Source organism: Sceloporus undulatus, chromosome 1, assembly GCF_019175285.1.
Source record: "Sceloporus undulatus isolate JIND9_A2432 ecotype Alabama chromosome 1, SceUnd_v1.1, whole genome shotgun sequence".
NCBI classification, from domain to species: domain Eukaryota; kingdom Metazoa; phylum Chordata; class Lepidosauria; order Squamata; family Phrynosomatidae; genus Sceloporus; species Sceloporus undulatus.
The window spans coordinates 7,694,849-7,700,848 of record NC_056522.1 but is presented as its reverse complement, the minus strand read 5'-3'; positions in this window follow the sequence as shown (position 1 = coordinate 7,700,848).

The following is a 6,000-nucleotide window of genomic DNA, read 5'->3' as shown; positions in this document are numbered from 1 at the left end:
ATGAACTCAGGCTTGCGTAGAGAGGTTAAAAAATAAAAAGGGATTTTTGGATATGTCCGCAGCAAAAGGAGAAGAAGGAACGGTAGGGCCACTGCGTGGGAGAAGATGGCAAAAGCTAACAGAAGACAGAGAAAAGGCAGAATTACTCAACACCTTCTTTGCCTCAGTCTTCTCAGAAAAGGCAAAGGTGCTCACCCTGAAGAATAATGGAGCAGAGGACAGAATAGGGGAATTTCATATCAGCACAAGAAAAGTAAAAGAATAGTACAGGATACCATGTTAATCTAAATGAATATAGCTCCAGACGCAGTGAACACATCCAAGAGTATTAAAAGACTGGCAAATGTAATATCGGAGCCATTGCAAAATCTTGAAAACATCCTGGAAAACAGAGAGATCCCAGCGAGACTGGAGGAGGGGAAACGTTGTTCCCTCCTTCAAAAGGGGAAAAAAGAGGATCCCAACAATTATCGTCCAGTTAGTCGCTGACATCAGTACTAGAAAGATTCCTGGAGCAGATCATAACAGAGAGTCGTGAACTCTAGAAGGCAATGCCATAATCACAAAAAGTCAACATGGTTTCAGAGAAACTCATGCCAGACAAATCTAATCCTTCTCTTCTGTATAAAATTACCAGCTTGGTAGATAAGGGATGCTGTGGATATAGTATATCTTGATTTCGTAAGGCCTATTGACGAGTTTTCCATGACATTTTTGCAAACAAGCTTGAAAATGTGACTAGACAAAGGTAACTGTTACATGGATTTGTAACTGGGACCGGCCGAATGCAAAGGGTGCTCAAAATGGCTTCTTTTCATCCTGGAGAAAAGTTACCAGTGGGGTTCGCCACAGGGCTCTGTCCTGGGCCCAGTGTTATTCAACACCTTTATCAATGACCTGGATGACAGAATTGGGAGCACACTTATCAAATTTGCAGATGATACCAAATTAGGGGGAATAGCTAATACCCCAGAGGACAGGATCATGATTCAAAATGACCTGAATAGACTAGAAAGCTGGGCCAAAGCTAACAAAATTAAATTCAACACAGAGAACCAGTGTGATGTGGCAGCTAAAAAGACCATCGTGATTCTAGGCTGTATCAATAGAAATATAGTATCTAGATCAAGGGATCCTGCTTTGGTCAGGCCCCACCTGGAATATTGTATCCAGTTCTGGGCACCACAATTCAAAAAGGATGTTGAGAAACTGGAGAATGTCCAAAGGAGGGCCACCAAAATGGTGAAGGGTCTAGCAATCATGCCGTATGAGGAGTGACTTAGGAAGCTGGATATGTTTAGCCTGGAGAAGAGAAGGTTAAGAAGTGTTATAATTGCCCTGTATAAGTATTTAAAGGGGTGTCACACTGAGGATGGAGCAAGCTTGTTTTCTGCTGCTCCAGCAAATAGGACATAGAACAATGGATGCAAGCTACATCAAAACAGATTCCACCTAAACATTAGGAGGAACGTCCTGACAGTAGTTCAATAGTGGAACACACTCTCTTGGAGAGTGGTGGAGTCTCCTTCTTTGGAAGTCTTTAAGCAGAGGTTGGATGGCCATCTGTTGGGGATGCTTTGATTGTGAGTTCCTGCATGGCAGAATGTGGTTGGACTGGATGGCCCTTGTGGTCTCTTCCAGCTCTATGATTCTATGAATCAAAGACAACACACTCTCCAAACTGGGAGATGTGTGGCCAAGCAACATCAGAATGTGGTGAAGATAGCAAAGTGATTCATGAGGAAAAAGACGCAAGCTATTAGATGCTGCAGCTGAAAGGAAAAGATTCAGCCACTCTTGTCCTCTTCCTTGGTAGAATTAATTGAGGGGAAAATGTATCTGTAACTTGCTTGCTTGCTTATTTATTTATTTACTTATTTGGCATCCTCTCGTTCACCCAACACAGACCCAAGACATTTCACAACATAGTGGAAAAATGAAAGGAGACAAAGTCCCACATGCTTTGTGATGGTCAAAACCTTTTATTAGTTAAAAAGCCCAATGCATTTCAGCCTTCTCACCAACTGGCCTTCTTCAGGCACTATTCTAAAATAAACAGAAACCCATTTACTATGTATGGAATATTTCAGTCAAAATATAAATCATTTCTTTGAAAAGATTCTTTAAAAAACATAACAGTTTCTATTATACAGTACATATGAATATATACATACCAATCCTGAGAAATTTCAGGAGTTGCAGTCTGCACTCTCTATACAAGTGGACATTTGATTATTAGAGGAAACGAAATTGGTCTTCCAATGGGTTCTTATTTATGGATTTTTTTTCAATGACTTCATCAGGGAGAACCAATCAGAACACATATGATGCAGTCTGTCCCATAAAAGCAAATCAGTTCTATCTAACCTAGTTGATGCAATAGGCTAAAAGTTGCTCAACCTATACCTTTCCAATCCAAACTTCTTCTTTTTTCATCTTAAGCTTTGTATTTCCAGATATTCATCCAAACCTTCTGATGCTAAAGTTGTAAGTTTCAAAATCCATTCTCTCTCTTTCTTCTTTAAACATTTCCATTTTTGTTAACTAACCTCTCCAATAACCTCAAACATATTTGATAGAATCAGTAGTGAATGAGGGCTCCATATTGGTTCCATTATCAGCTCCATATCTGCTTCCTATCAGTTCTCTTTGTGTCCCCTGTCTGCTCCTTTTTCTCTATCTGCTCGTTATCTGTTCCCTATCAGCTATCAGCTCCCTATCAGCTCCTGCTCTTTATCTTCTCCCTACCTGTTTCCTGGCTCGTCACTATCTGCTTCCTACATGCTTCTTATCTCTTCCCTATATGTTACCTATCTACTCCCTTTGTGTTCCCTCTCTGCACTTTGTATCCTACCTGTCTGTTCTTTATCCGGTCCCTATCTGCTTTTTGTCTGTTCCCTTTGTGTTCCCTATTTGTTCCTGCCCCCTGTCTGTTTCCTATCTGCTCCCTTTGTGCTCCTTATCTGCTCCAAATCATCTCCCTATCTGTGCCCTATCCTAGTCTCTGAGGCAGCAGAAAAAAAGCTTGCTTCATCTCCAATACGATATCCTTTCAAATATTTAAGCAGGGCTATCATATTACCTCTTAACCTCCTCTTCTCCAAGCTAAACATATCCAGCTCCCTAAGTCACTCCTCATAGGGCATGGTTTCCAGACCTTTCACCACTTTGGTCTCCCTCTTCTGGACATGCTGCAGCTTGTCAACATCCTTCTTGAATTGTAATGCCCAAGACTGGAAACAATATTCCAGGTGAGATCTGACCAAAGAAGGATAGAGCAGTACTATTACTTCCCTCGATCTAGACACTAGCTTGTCAATATTCCTCTAGAATTTTGGTGCCCAGATATGGACACAGTATTCCAGGCAATGTCTGGCCAAATGCACTATTACTTTCCTTGATCTGAACACTGCACTCCTATTGATACAGCCTAGGATCATATTTGCTTTTTTAGCTGCTGCATCACACTGTACACTCATGTTTAGCTTGTAGTCTACTAAGGCTCTTAGGGGCTAAACACATGGGCATTTAATGCTGGCCTTGGGGCAGAGTGGGAGCGTGGTGTCCACACATTGCATCCCCCAACACCGCCCCAATGCCGGTGTCATGTTGCCCACCTGACCACATGGCGGGTGGTGAAAGGATGTGTCTTTGGCACAGCATTTAGATGTGCTGCACCAAAGAAACTCCTAGAAGCCACTGCTGTGGCAAGGGCAGCTTTTAGCTGCTTTAAATGGAAGTAGCATTTTGCCAGCCCTTTTTGGGCTGGCAAAGCATGAATTGGGGCTGCAGTGTGCAGCTGCTGTAGCTCCAATCCAGCTCTAAAAGAGGCAGCGAATGCTGCCCTATTAGAGTGGTCTCTTTTGCCCCTTACATCCCTTTTTTATAAGTACTGTTTTGAAGACAGGCCTCACTCATCCTATATCTGTGCATTTCATTTCTTTTCCGCCCAAGTGTAGTATCTTGCATTTTTCCTTGTTGAAATTCTTTTTGTTAGTTCTGCCCCAGCTCTCCAATCTGTTAATGTCATATTGAATTTTGATCCTGTTCTCTGGGATATTAGGTACCCCTCCTAATTTGGTGTCATCTATTAATTTGATAAGCATGCCCTCCATTTAATCATCCAAGTCATTGATAAAGATCTTGAATAGTACTGAGCCCAGGACAGAAGCCTGTGCTATCCCACTGGCGACTTCTTTCAAGCATGAAGAGGAGCTGTTGGTGACTAACCTTTGGTTTCGATCAGTCAACCAACTTCAAATCCAACTGATAGTTGCATTATCTAGCCCACATTTTACTAGCTTGTTTCTAAGGATATCTCAGTGGATCTTGTCAACGGCCTTACTGAAATCAAGAAACACAGCATTCTCTTCATCTACCAAGATTGTAACACCAGCAAAAAAAGGAGAGGTTAGTCTAGAATAACTTGCTTTTGGGAAACCCCTGTTGACTTTTCATGTTCACCGCACTCTATCTGAGTGCTTACAAACTGTTTAATGATCCTTTCTAGAATCTTTCCTGGTATTATCAGACTGACTGGGCAATTATTTTGGTCCTCTTTTCCCCCCGTTTTGAAGATGGGGACAACATTTGCTCTTCTCCAGTCTGCTGGGACTTTTGTTCTACAGAAATTCTCAAAGACTGAGTGGTTCTGAAATTACTTGTGTCAATTCTTTTAATACTGTCAGATGAAGTTCCTCTGGCCCTGTGGATTTGAATTCATTTAGAGCAGCAAGTATTGCTTCATTAATTCTTTGTCAATTCTGTGCTGCATTTCTCCTACTGCATCATCTGCTCCATTTTTTCTAGGTTGAGCACTGTTCTTTTCAGAGAAGACCATTGCAAAGAAGGTGTTGAATAGTTTTTCCTTTCCTCTGTCCCCTGTTAGCATTTCACTATCTTTCCCATGCAGTGACCATGCCATTTCCTTGTTCTTCCTTTTGCTACAGACATAACAACAACAACAAAAAAGGATCTCTTTATTGTTTTTAACATTTCTATGGAGCCTGAGCTCATTCTGTGCTTTAGCTTTTCTGATGCTGGCTATTCTTTTGAATTCCGCTTTGTTATTATTATTAACTTTTATTTATGAAGCGCTGTAAATTTACACACTGCTGTACATGCAATCTTTTTAGTTAGACGGTTCCCTGCCCTCGGGCTTACAATCTAAAAAGACATGATACAGAAGGAGAAGGGAGTGGTGGAGGGAAAGGGTAAGAAGTCCAGCAGTTCTTCTCTACCTCCAAGGTGTCAGAGTGTGGACCAGAATCCTGGACAATCAATCAGTCAGCTTGTTTATTGAAACAACAGAACTTCATTGAAGGTTCCAAGATCAACGATGTCGCATCACCCAGCTTCTAAGCTGAGACTGACCCCTCCCAGCCAAAGCAATGCATAAGTTCCCCCCAAGCCAAAGCACTCCACCCCTAGCAAAAGCCTGCGCAACAGGACCCCTCCTTCCCAGCACTAGTTCCCATCCTCCATCCTTATCCCCTGAGAAACGAAACTGCATTCCAAGTCTCTGCAGGCCAGCCTCTCAAGGACACTAGATAACTCACACCTGGTCCAGCCTAGTACTACATATCACCATCTCTACAAGCTATGCGAAGCACACCCCATCCCTCCACCATCCACAGTTAGAATACATCTGGTAGAATACTTCATGATTCTAACACAAGGCCTGGACCAAGGCAGATGGACTGGAGGGAGGGCTTGGCTTCATAATGGATGGTTAATCTTCTTCCAGGGAAAATACATACTCTCAAGTAGGATAATACATATACAGTACATAGCAATACAGGAAATGGTTCGATAAACAGGCACCAAAAGAACATCAAATAGTAAGCGATAATTATGCAATGCCTGGGAAGGCTTCTCTGAACAGGATGGTTTTCAACTCCGTTTTGAAGCTGGTTAAAGAAGTGATGGCTCTTGCTTGTGAGGGAAGAAGGTTCCAGGAGTGAGGGGCAGCAAGTGAAAAGGGGCGAATCCGGGATGGGG